Source organism: Oncorhynchus kisutch, linkage group LG14, assembly GCF_002021735.2.
Source record: "Oncorhynchus kisutch isolate 150728-3 linkage group LG14, Okis_V2, whole genome shotgun sequence".
NCBI classification, from domain to species: Eukaryota; Metazoa; Chordata; class Actinopteri; order Salmoniformes; family Salmonidae; genus Oncorhynchus; species Oncorhynchus kisutch.
Window position 1 is genome coordinate 83,410,292 of NC_034187.2, and position 11,175 is coordinate 83,421,466.

Below are 11,175 nucleotides of genomic sequence, written 5' to 3' on the forward strand. Positions count from 1 at the left end.
TCCCAATCCCCCATGTCCCAGGTTGTAATCCCAACCCCCCCTGTCCCAGGCTGCAGTCCCAATCCCCCATGTCCCAGGGTGCAATCCCAATCCCCCATGTCCCAGGGTGCAATCCCAACCCCCCCTGTCCCAGGGTGTTATGCAAACCCCCCCCCCCCTGTCCCAGGGTGTTATCCAAACCCCCCTGTCCCAGGCTGCAGTCCCAAACCCCCTGTCCCAGGTTGTAATCCCAACCCCCCCTGTCCCAGGGTGCAATCCCAACCCGCCCCTGTCCCAGGGTGTTATCCCAACCCCCCCTGTCCCAGGCTGCAGTCCCAAACCCCCTGTCCCAGGTTGTAATCCCAACCCCCCCTGTCCCAGGGTGCAATCCCAACCCGCCCCTGCTGTCCCAGGCTGTAGTCTCAACCTGCTTTAATAGACCACCATTGTCTGGACAAGAGAAACACCTATGTGAGAATGCTGTTCATTGACTACAGTTCAGCATTTTAACACAATTGTTCCCTCCAAGCTCAGAGCCCTGGGTCTGAACACCACCCTCTGCAACTGGATCCTGGATTTCCTGACGGGCCGCCCCCAGGCGGTGAGTACTGGCAACAACACCTCCTTCACACTGACTCTTAAACCCAGGGATCCCCCAGGGGTGTGTCCTTAGTCCTCTGCTGTACTTCCTGTTCACCCACGACAGTGTGGCATTGCACCACACCAACTCAATCATCAAGTCTCCATGACGACACCGCGTTTGCAGGCCTGATAATCAACAATGACAAGTCAGCCTATAGGGAGGAGGTAAGTGAACTGGCATAGTGGTGTCATGACAACAACCTCTCTCTCACATCAGCAAAACACAGGAGTTGATTGTTGACTTCAGGAAGCAGAGTCAGCAGTTTTAAGTTCCTCAATGTCCACATCGCAGAGAACTTGACATGGACCAACAACAAAAGTTCAAGAGGTCGCAACAGCGTCTCTACTTCCTAAGGCGGCTGAAGAAATTCGCAACCCCCCCTCTCCAAATACTTTCGCTGCACCACCGAGAGCGTCCTGACCGATTGCATCACAGCCTAGTACGGGAAATGGTCTGTCAGCGACCGCAAGGCCCTCCAGCGGGTGGTGAATAGGCTCAGGCGATATACCGTTTATACCGTATGAACGGTTACAGCAGAGACATCTCTCTGACATCTCTCCTGGATCAAGATCCTTGTTGTTCACCAATGTGTTTAAAAAAATGTTTATAGCACCCCTTTGTTTGCACATTCGGTAATACCTTAGATGGTACTTAATGCAAATAAGTCTGAGCATAGATCAGCTGAGTTCACCTAATAACCATTTCAATGTATAAGAAAGACTGACCTTAGATCAGTCTAAGGGCAGCTTCCTCCAACACCTTTCCTATAGGCTACTGATGGCACTCTTAACCAGATAATACTCTTGCTATCACATTTAGAAGATGCATTAATGGCACACTACTAACAAATCTTAGCATGGCTTGAAACGGACCCGGTAATGCATCAGCAGTGATGGTTCCATTCATTCTCTCTCTCTCTCTCTGCCGTGCCATTCAACTACCGGTAAACACTACAGGCCTTGATCTTAAGTATCGATGAAGTGGTTAAAACAAGGGATTTTAATTCACTCATAAAATATTATTGACATGTTGTTTCTTTTAACAGGCAGGGAGGAAGTAAACCGTGACTCGAGAGGTCATTATAGAATGCAATTGCTTATTCTGCTATTTTATTTAGGCTTTTGCAAGAGTAGGCTATTATATTAGGGCTATATCATATAACATGTAAATAGTATATGCCAAAGCATTGGTTGAATATGTTTGTTTTATCTTTAGGCTACAACACTAGACCCAGGCTGATATCACTGTCAACAAATACACAGGATAGGCTAAATAACAAATATCGGTCCCGCTATGGGAAAGCATCAACTTAGCATAAGCCTCTGAGCCACATGTATAGGCTAATTATTAAAACCATAATCCTTAACGTCACTGCGTCCACACACGGTGACACCGTCTACTGTAGACTACTGTACAGTGCATCATAACCTAACACATTCCATAACCTATACAATTCAACAATCATTCAATTCCCAAACAACAGCATTACATCGTCTGAAGAGGGCAGAAGAATAGAACAACGTGAGATTCTGACGAGAGAGGGAGAGAGATTCCTAGGAGCACATTGAGCGCACCACGTCGTGAATGTTACAGTCCCATCTCATTCCTTTATCCCGCGTTTCAATATATTAATTTAATTCATAAAAATAATAATCATATTTATGATATCGTTGTTGTTTTGCAATCATTGAATCCGGTTTATGCAGCCTATTGTATATGGGAAAGGGCTACCGTCCAAGCATTGAATCCGGTTTATGCAGCCTATTGTATATGGGAAAGGGCTACCGTCCAATCATTGAATCCGGTTTATGCAGCCTATTGTATATGGGAAAGGGCTACCGTCCAAGCATTGAATCCGGTTTATACAGCCTATTGTATATGGAAAGGGCTACAGTCCAAGCATTGAATCCGGTTTATGCAGCCTATTGTATATGGAAAGGGCCACCGTCCAAGCATTGCACACTCTATAATTGAACAAACAAAACATGATCATTAGGCCTATATAATGGAAACAACGGTTCTCCAAGACGAAATAAATATATTTCTTGCACATCTTTCAGCATATCTCAGAGAGAACACACGCGGTATTCGATCAACCATAGCGAGCCCAACGTACCCCTGCAACGCTGTCAAACCATTAACTATTCAAAACCGATATAAAACATTTCAGGGAGATGCGAAAGATGTGTTGATTGATTGTAAACAAGCATCATTCATTCATTCGGTTAATTCTTACCCTTTATCTAAGAGAGAGCACCGCAAGCTCCTGATCACCGAGCGTCGCGATGGGGACGTGGGAGCGAGAGAGACGGGAAGAGATGGGGGGAAGTTCGGTTTTGTCTGGCTGCGTCCTCCGGTCGATAGATGTGAGATGGGAGAGAGTCCGGACTGGCTGCTTGGAACACACAGCTACTGTCTCTACTTCTTTCTCTTCTTATGCTGCTACTGCGGCTGAGCCCTGCAAACCATGTTAACGTGACACCGTCACACTCAAGCCTCGTGAGACAACAACCAGCGGACAGAGAGAGGCAGATAACGGGCGGGTGGGCGCGTGCTTCCACGGGGATAAGAGAGCGAGAGAGTTGGTAGATGGGATTTAAGGAGGGGGGGGGGGGGGGGGTATCCGAGGGATTGCGTGGTACGAGTTTAATTAGATAGCCATACGCCTATTGGCACAGCAGTTTGTGTGTCAGGGCGCACAGGCAGCTCTCTCTCTCTCTCTCTCTCTAGACTTGAGAGGATGGAGTTCAGTAGACATTATGGATAAAAGATAGAGCGCCGCTATATCCTCCTAGAATATTACAGGCTATTTACAAATAGTGGCCATAATCATTTCCGTTAACCCTTTCATAAATAGACCAATGACCAACTAGCCTTACTGGTTACTAACACTTTGGGTTCAAATGTATATCATCTTACCAATTTGACAAGCCTTCAATTGACCAGGTGTCATATTCAAGTTTTGATGAATGTTGCTGTATAGCACATTATTACTTTAAACAACTGATATAAGGACCGGGACATGAGATGAAGTAGGAATGACCGTGGGCATTGTTTAATGCGTTTCACTCGACAAGACGTTCCACTCGTTCCAATGTAACTCTGCAGAGGAGCATTGCGGTTGCCTTGAAAGGACAACCAGAATATCAACGCACTACATATTTCCCCTTACCCTTTACTTTTTGATGCCTCATAAGGAAAAAAGTTAATATTCATTGTTTTGCACATGATTTTATTTACAGTCTTTATCAGTAAAGAAACGTCATTCTTTATTTTTTATATAAAAGTTATAAAAGTTATGTAACAATGGAACTTTTCAGAATTTGTGTTTCCTGAGCTAGGGAAAGAGTCCTCATTACCCTGCACTAACTTAACCCAGGGGTGTTTGAGGTTATTCTCTGAACGAACTATCTTTCTCTTGCAGGGTAATGAGGACGTACGGGTGAGTGAGTCTACAGTCACATTGTCTCTGAGTCTGAGTGGTGATGGTGTATGCCTAGTGTGGAGCACTTTCCATATTTGTAGGCTGCTGTGGGGGATGTTCAGGTGATGGCTCGTAGTCATGGTAGGTCTCCAGTAGCAGATCTGTGTTCGTCAGTTGACATGAGTCATCTCCGAGGTTGGTTCCTGGCAACAGTGTCGCCTCCAGAAGATGTTCTCTAGTGTGTGAACTGTGTAGGACTCAGTTGCTGGTATCCATCATTTTGGACCTTTGTAGTAGTTCCTGAGCAACAAAAAACTCTCTCCAGCTGTGAATCTTGTGTCTTTTTCTTGGTCTGGATGATTATTTCGGCGAGGCCATTCTCTAGCGGGTGATATGATTATTTCAGCGAGGCCATTCTCTAGCGGGTGATATGGCCCTGATTTGTTATGCTGGATTCCATTTGCTTCCATGAATGAGCAGAACTCTTCAGACACCAGTTAGGGAGCCATTATCGCTGTCGTGTCTTTGGCATCATTAAAACTGAAGACTTATTTATCAAATCACTCTCTGTAATTATTATTACGCGATTAAACTGATTAATCACGTAACTATAATTAACTAGGAAGTCGGGGGCACCAAGGAACATATTCAGATTACAAAGTTATAATTTTCCTAATATAACTTTTCAGATATTTTAATATCTGATCAATAGTCTTCTGATTAATGATTTATTTATTTTACCTCACGTTAGTCTCATTCCAAATGTCGTAAATTGTTGGTTATCTGCACGAACCCAGTCTTCACTATGAGTCATCCATACATCAATTGTCTTAAATTATTTATTTACTAACTAGCTAAATAATCACAGAAATGCATAAACAAACAGTAGATAGTTCCAAGGAAATTATAATGGAGTTCCCTAGTGGGATAAACCGGCATCGCGGCATGGTGTATTATATTATAACAATTGTAATGCTAATCCTTTGCACATGAACGCTCACTCATTGGGGGAATAATTGCAATCAATATATATATTTACGCTCAGTGTGTCGTCGGGATCTCTGTTGAAAAGTTTGCTTCTGTTGGAGAGTCTTTCCGTACCCTCTCTCTCTCTCTCTCTCTCTCTCTCTCTCTCTGTTAGAATGGATAGTTCAGAGACATTCATTAATGTCGTTATAGAACAGATGTTTCGGCAGTTGTCAGTCTTCACGTTCAATGATACCGAATTCCTAGCTGCAGACTAGTAATTCATATCAAAGACATGTTCTTATTCTGTCGGTATCGATAGTCTAAGAGTTTAACCATGTGGGATGGTTAAACGATTCAGCAGTCTGGTCTCAAACCTTGGCCCTTTCGTTATTTGTCCTCTCGTAATTGAGAGGTCTGTTGAGAAATTCTCAAGGTGGGGGTTTTATTCGGAAGAGCAGAAAAAGGCTGTCTCATGACGCCAAGTACTGTCTGTGTTCGTGGGAGCGTGCCAGTGACTTAAGTGAAACTTTACACAGAAATTGTTCCGGTTTTCTTCCGTCGAAAGAGAGTCGGACCAAATGCAGCGTGGTTAATACGATACATGTTTAATGACGAATAAACATGACAATACAAAAACAACAAACGGAACGTGAAAACCTATACAGCCTATCTGGTGACAACTAACACAAAGACAGGAACAATCACCCACGACACACTTTGATTGGCGACCCTCGCCGCCGACCTTGGCCTAATAACCCTCACCAAGGACCCCACTGGACTGAGGGGCAGCTCGGGACTGAGGTAGAAGCTCGGGACTGAGGGGAAGCTCGGGACTGTGGGGAAGCTCGGGACTGAGGGGTAGCTCAGCACTGAGGGGAAGCTCAGCACTGAGGGGAAGCTCAGCACTGAGAGGATGCCTAGTACCGAGAGGAAGCCCAGTACTGAGAGGAAACTGGTTCTGGCAGATCCTGGCTGACTGGCGGATCCTGGCTAGCTAGTGGTTCTGGCAGATCCTGGCTGACTGGCGGATCTGGAAGATCATGGCTGACTGGCGGATCCTGGCTGACTGGCGGATCTGGAAGATCCTGGCTGACTGGTGGATCCTGGCTGACTGGCGGATCTGGAAGATCATGGCTGACTGGCGGATCCTGGCTGACTGGCGGATCCTGGCTGACTGGCGGATCTGGAAGATCCTGGCTGACTGGCGGATCTAGCTGCTCTGGCTGCTCCATGCAGACAGGCAGCTCTGGCTGCTCCATGCAGACTGGCAGCTCTGGCTGCTCCATGCAGACTGGCAGCTCTGGCTTCTCCATGCAGACTGGCAGCTCTGGCTGCTCCATGCAGACTGGCAGCTCTGGCTTCTCCATGCAGATTAGCAGCTCTGGTTGCGCTGAACAGGCAGGAGACTCCGGCAGCGCTGGAGAGGAGGAAGGCTCTGATAGCGCTAGACAGGCGGGAGACTCCGGCAGCGCTGGAGAGGAGGAAGGCTCTGGTAGCGCTAAACAGGCGGGAGACTCCGACAGCGCGGGAGAGGAGAAAGGCTCTGGCAGCGCTGAACAGGCGAGGCGCACTGAAGGCCTGGTGCGTGGTGCTGGCAGTGGTGGTACTGGGCCGAGGACACGCACAGGAAGCCTGGTGCGGGGAGCTGCCACCGGAGGACTGGTGTGTGAAGGTGGCACAGGATGGACCGGACCGTGAAGGTGTACTGGAGAGCCTGAGAGCAGGACTGGCACAGGACGTGCAAGGCTAGGTAGGTACACAGGAGGCCTAGTGCGTGAGGCTGGCACACTCTTCACCAGCCGACTAACACGCACCTCAGGACGAGTATGGAGCGCTGACCCAGGTGCCATCAAATCCCCGACACGCCGGGTGAATATCGTATCTAAAGCACCAACCTAGCAACTCCCTCATAACTCTCTCCTCCACTTTCCCCATTAACTCCTTCACAGTCTCTGCTTCACTCACCTCCAACACCGGCTCTGGTTCTGGTCTCCTCCTTGGCTCCTCACGATAAACAGGGGGAGTTGGCTCAGGTCTGAACCTTGACTCTGCCACACTCTCCCTGAGCCCCCCCCCCAATACATTTTTGGGGCTTACTCTCGGGCTTCCATCAGCGTCGCTGTGCTGCCTCGTCATACCAGCGCCTACCGCTTTCTCCGCCTCCAGTTCTTCTTTGGGGGTGGCGATATTCTCCAGGCTGTGTCCAGGGTCCTTTTCCGTCCAATATCTCCTCCCACGTCCAGAAGAACTGTGATCGCTGCTCCTCACGATAAACAGGGGGAGTTGGCTCTGGTTTGAACCCTGACTCTGCCGCACTCTCCCTGAGCCCCCCCCCCCGAGACATTTTTGGGGCTGACTCTCGGGTTTCCTTCTGCGCCGCCGTGCTTGTCTCTTCGACTCCATTCTCCTATAGCCCTCTTCGCACTGCTCCAGCGAATCCCAGGCAGGCTCCGGCACTCTCTCTGGGTCGACCACCCACCTGTCTATTTCCTCCCAAGTCGTATACTCTAAACATCGTAGCTCTTCCGTCGAAAGAGAGTCGGACCAAAATGCAGCGTGGTTAATACGATACATGTTTAATGACGAATAAACACGACAATACAAAAACAACAAACGGAACGTGAAAACCTATACAGCCTATCTGGTGACAACTAACACAAAGACAGGAACAATCACCCACGACACACTCAAAGAATATGGCTGCCTAAATATGGTTCCCAATCAGAGACAACGAGAATCACCTGCCTCTGATTGAGAACCGCCTCAGGCAAACATAGACTTTGCTAGAACACCCCACTAAGCCACAATCCCAAACCCATGAAAAACCCCCATACATAAACACAACACAAAATAAACCCATGTCACACTCTGGCCTGACCAAATAAATATAAAAAACACAAAATACTAAGACCAGGGCGTGACAGAAATACAATTCTCTCACATTAAATCATTACATAGCGTCCCATAATTTTACAAATAATTTAATCTTTCCTCATTCATCCTGTACAGCAATTAGATGCAAGCCTCATAACTGAGGCTATTATATAAACAGCGTTATGGTAATGTGGTCGTATTGTCTCTCATGAGTTTCACAAATTGTAACAAACGGACCAGTTCGTAGCTTCACCAATCTTTTATACCTTCTCCGGAACATAAATGTTGTTCGGACCTCAAGTTCTGTGAGGTGGAAGAAATTCCTTTGTTCTCTCTATGAAAACTCACTCTGTCTCTATACTGTGGCCCTGAGGAGATCATTTTCTCCAGGAATTTACGACCTCTCTCTGACCACAGCAGCCTGGGTGTAGGAGATAGGGGGGTAGGGGGGTGGTGCATAGAAAAGGGCTGGTGCAGAGGGAGGGGTACTCGCTGTACCCAAAGAGGGCAACGTCATGACATCACTAATGAGTTGCATTATCAATTCGTAGCTCTCCTGCTGAAGTGCTCCTTTAGGAAATCCCATGAGTACACTAGCCACACTAGCTGAGGAATGTTCCATCTTTTGACATCCAGAACATGGTCTTGGCCTTGTCTTCCATAGCTGCATTCAAGTGGTATGATGACTAGAAAGCCCCGTAGCAAGCGTCCAGACTTAACAGTGAGCTCGTTTCTCCTCACTAGGTAAGGTTTTAGGCTGTCCGACAGCTCTCCTCCTTTCCCATGAGTAACAATGTCCACGAACTCAGAAATCACTGGTTCATTGCGGGTGAACTTTTTCCCTTGGACAAATGTAACTGGGGCGTTCATCACTTCCTTGAAGTAGAAGATTTCAGCCTGGGAGTGCTCAGTGTGTGTGACAGGTAAGGGAAGCCTTGAGAGGCTGTCTGCATTGCAGTCTGCCCAGACCTTCTGTACATGATGCCGTACTGGTGAGAAGATAACTGTAAGGCTCATCGCTGAATGCGGCAGGCAGGCTGGAGGTCTATGGTCCGTCACCAATTATAAATCGTCGTCTGAACAGAAACTGATGGAATTTCTTAACTCTGAATACGATGGCGAATGCTTCATGCTCTTTCTGTTCATAATTGCTCTGGGCTTTACTTAGCATCCGTGATGCGAAAGCAATTGGCCTTTCTTCACCTGATGGCATGATGTGTGACACCACACCAGCACCATAAGGCGATGCGTCACATGTCAACTGTAACGGCAGGTTGGGGTTGAAGTGGGGATAAGGGCCTCTGACTGAGACATGTCAACTGTAATGGCAAGTTGGGGTTGAAGTGGGGATAAGGGCCTCTGACTGAGACATGTCAACTGTAATGGCAAGTTGGGGTTGAAGTGGGGATAAGGGCCTCTGACTGAGACATGTCAACTGTAATGGCAAGTTGGGGTTGAAGTGGGGATAAGGGCCTCTGACTGAGACATGTCAACTGTAACGGCAGGTTGGGGTTGAAGTGGGGAGAAGGGCCTCTGACTGAGACATGTCAATTGTAACGGCAGGTTGGGGTTGAAGTGGGGATAAGGGCCTCTGACTGAGACATGTCAACTGTAATGGCAAGTTGGGGTTGAAGTGGGGATAAGGGCCTCTGACTGAGACATGTCAACTGTAATGGCAAACTTGGGGTTGAAGTGGGGATATGGGCCTCTGACTGAGACATGTCAACTGTAATGGCAAGTTGGGGTTGAAGTGGGGATAAAGGCCTCTGACTGAGACATGTCAACTGTAATGGCAAGTTGGGGTTGAAGTGGGGATAAGGGCCTCTGACTGAGACATGTCAACTGTAACGGCAGGTTGGGGTTGAAGTGGGGATAAGGGCCTCTGACTGAGACATGTCAATTGTAACGGCAGGTTGGGGTTGAAGTGGGGATAAGGGCCTCTGACTGAGACATGTCAACTGTAATGGCAAACTTGGGGTTGAAGTGGGGATAAGGGCCTCTGACTGAGACATGTCAACTGTAATGGCAAGTTGGGGTTGAAGTGGGGATAAGGGGCTTTGACTGAGACATGTCAACTGTAATGGCAAGTTGGGGTTGAAGTGGGGATAAGGGCCTCTGACTGAGACATGTCAACTGTAATGGCAAGTTGGGGTTGAAGTGGGGATAAGGGCCTCTGACTGAGACATGTCAACTGTAATGGCAAGTTGGGGTTGAAGTGGGGATAAGGGCCTCTGACTGAGACATGTCAACTGTAATGGCAAGTTGGGGTTGAAGTGGGGATAAGGGCCTCCGACTGAGACATGTCAACTGTAATGGCAAGTTGGGGTTGAAGTGGGGATAAGGGCCTCTGACTGAGACATGTCAACTGTAATGGCAAGTTGGGGTTGAAGTGGGGATAAGGGCCTCCGACTGAGACATGTCAACTGTAATGGCAAGTTGGGGTTGAAGTGGGGATAAGGGCCTCCGACTGAGACATGTCAACTGTAATGGCAAGTTGGGGTTGAAGTGGGGATAAGGGCCTCTGACTGAGACATGTCAACTGTAATGGCAAGTTGGGGTTGAAGTGGGGATAAGGGCCTCTGACTGAGACATGTCAACTGTAATGGCAAGTTGGGGTTGAAGTGGGGATAAGGGCCTCTGACTGAGACATGTCAACTGTAATGGCAAGTTGGGGTTGAAGTGCGGATAAGGGCCTCTGACTGAGACATGTCAACTGTAATGGCAAGTTGGGGTTGAAGTGGGGATAAGGGCCTCTGACTGAGACATGTCAACTGTAATGGCAAGTTGGGGTTGAAGTGGGGATAAGGGCCTCTGACTGAGACATGTCAACTGTAATGGCAAGTTGGGGTTGAAGTGGGGATAAGGGCCTCCGACTGAGACATGTCAACTGTAATGGCAAGTTGGGGTTGAAGTGGGGATAAGGGCCTCCGACTGAGACATTTCAACTGTAATGGCAAGTTGGGGTTGAAGTGGGGATAAGGGCCTCCGACTGAGACATGTCAACTGTAATGGCAAGTTGGGGTTGAAGTGGGGATAAGGGCCTCTGACTGAGACATGTCAACTGTAATGGCAAACTTGGGGTTGAAGTGGGGATAAGGGCCTCTGACTGAGACATGTCAACTGTAATGGCATGTTGGGGTTGAAGTGCGGATAAGGGCCTCTGACTGAGACATGTCAACTGTAATGGCAAGTTGGGGTTGAAGTGGGGATAAGGGCCTCTGACTGAGACATGTCAACTGTAATGGCAAGTTGGGGTTGAAGTGGGGATAAGGGCCTCCGACTGAGA

General features: G+C 47.9%; 1 protein-coding gene across 1 annotated transcript in view; it reads right to left on the reverse strand.

The window, feature by feature from the left end:
* Nucleotides 1-3,314, reverse strand: part of LOC109884033 (hippocalcin-like protein 1) — an 82,351-nt gene extending 79,037 nt beyond the window's left edge. The window contains exon 1 of the mRNA XM_031789085.1: nt 2,859-3,314. The gene's annotated coding sequence lies outside the window, so the exon portion shown is untranslated. The remainder of the gene's footprint in view (nt 1-2,858) is intronic.
* Between the last annotated feature and the right edge of the window lie 7,861 nt (nt 3,315-11,175).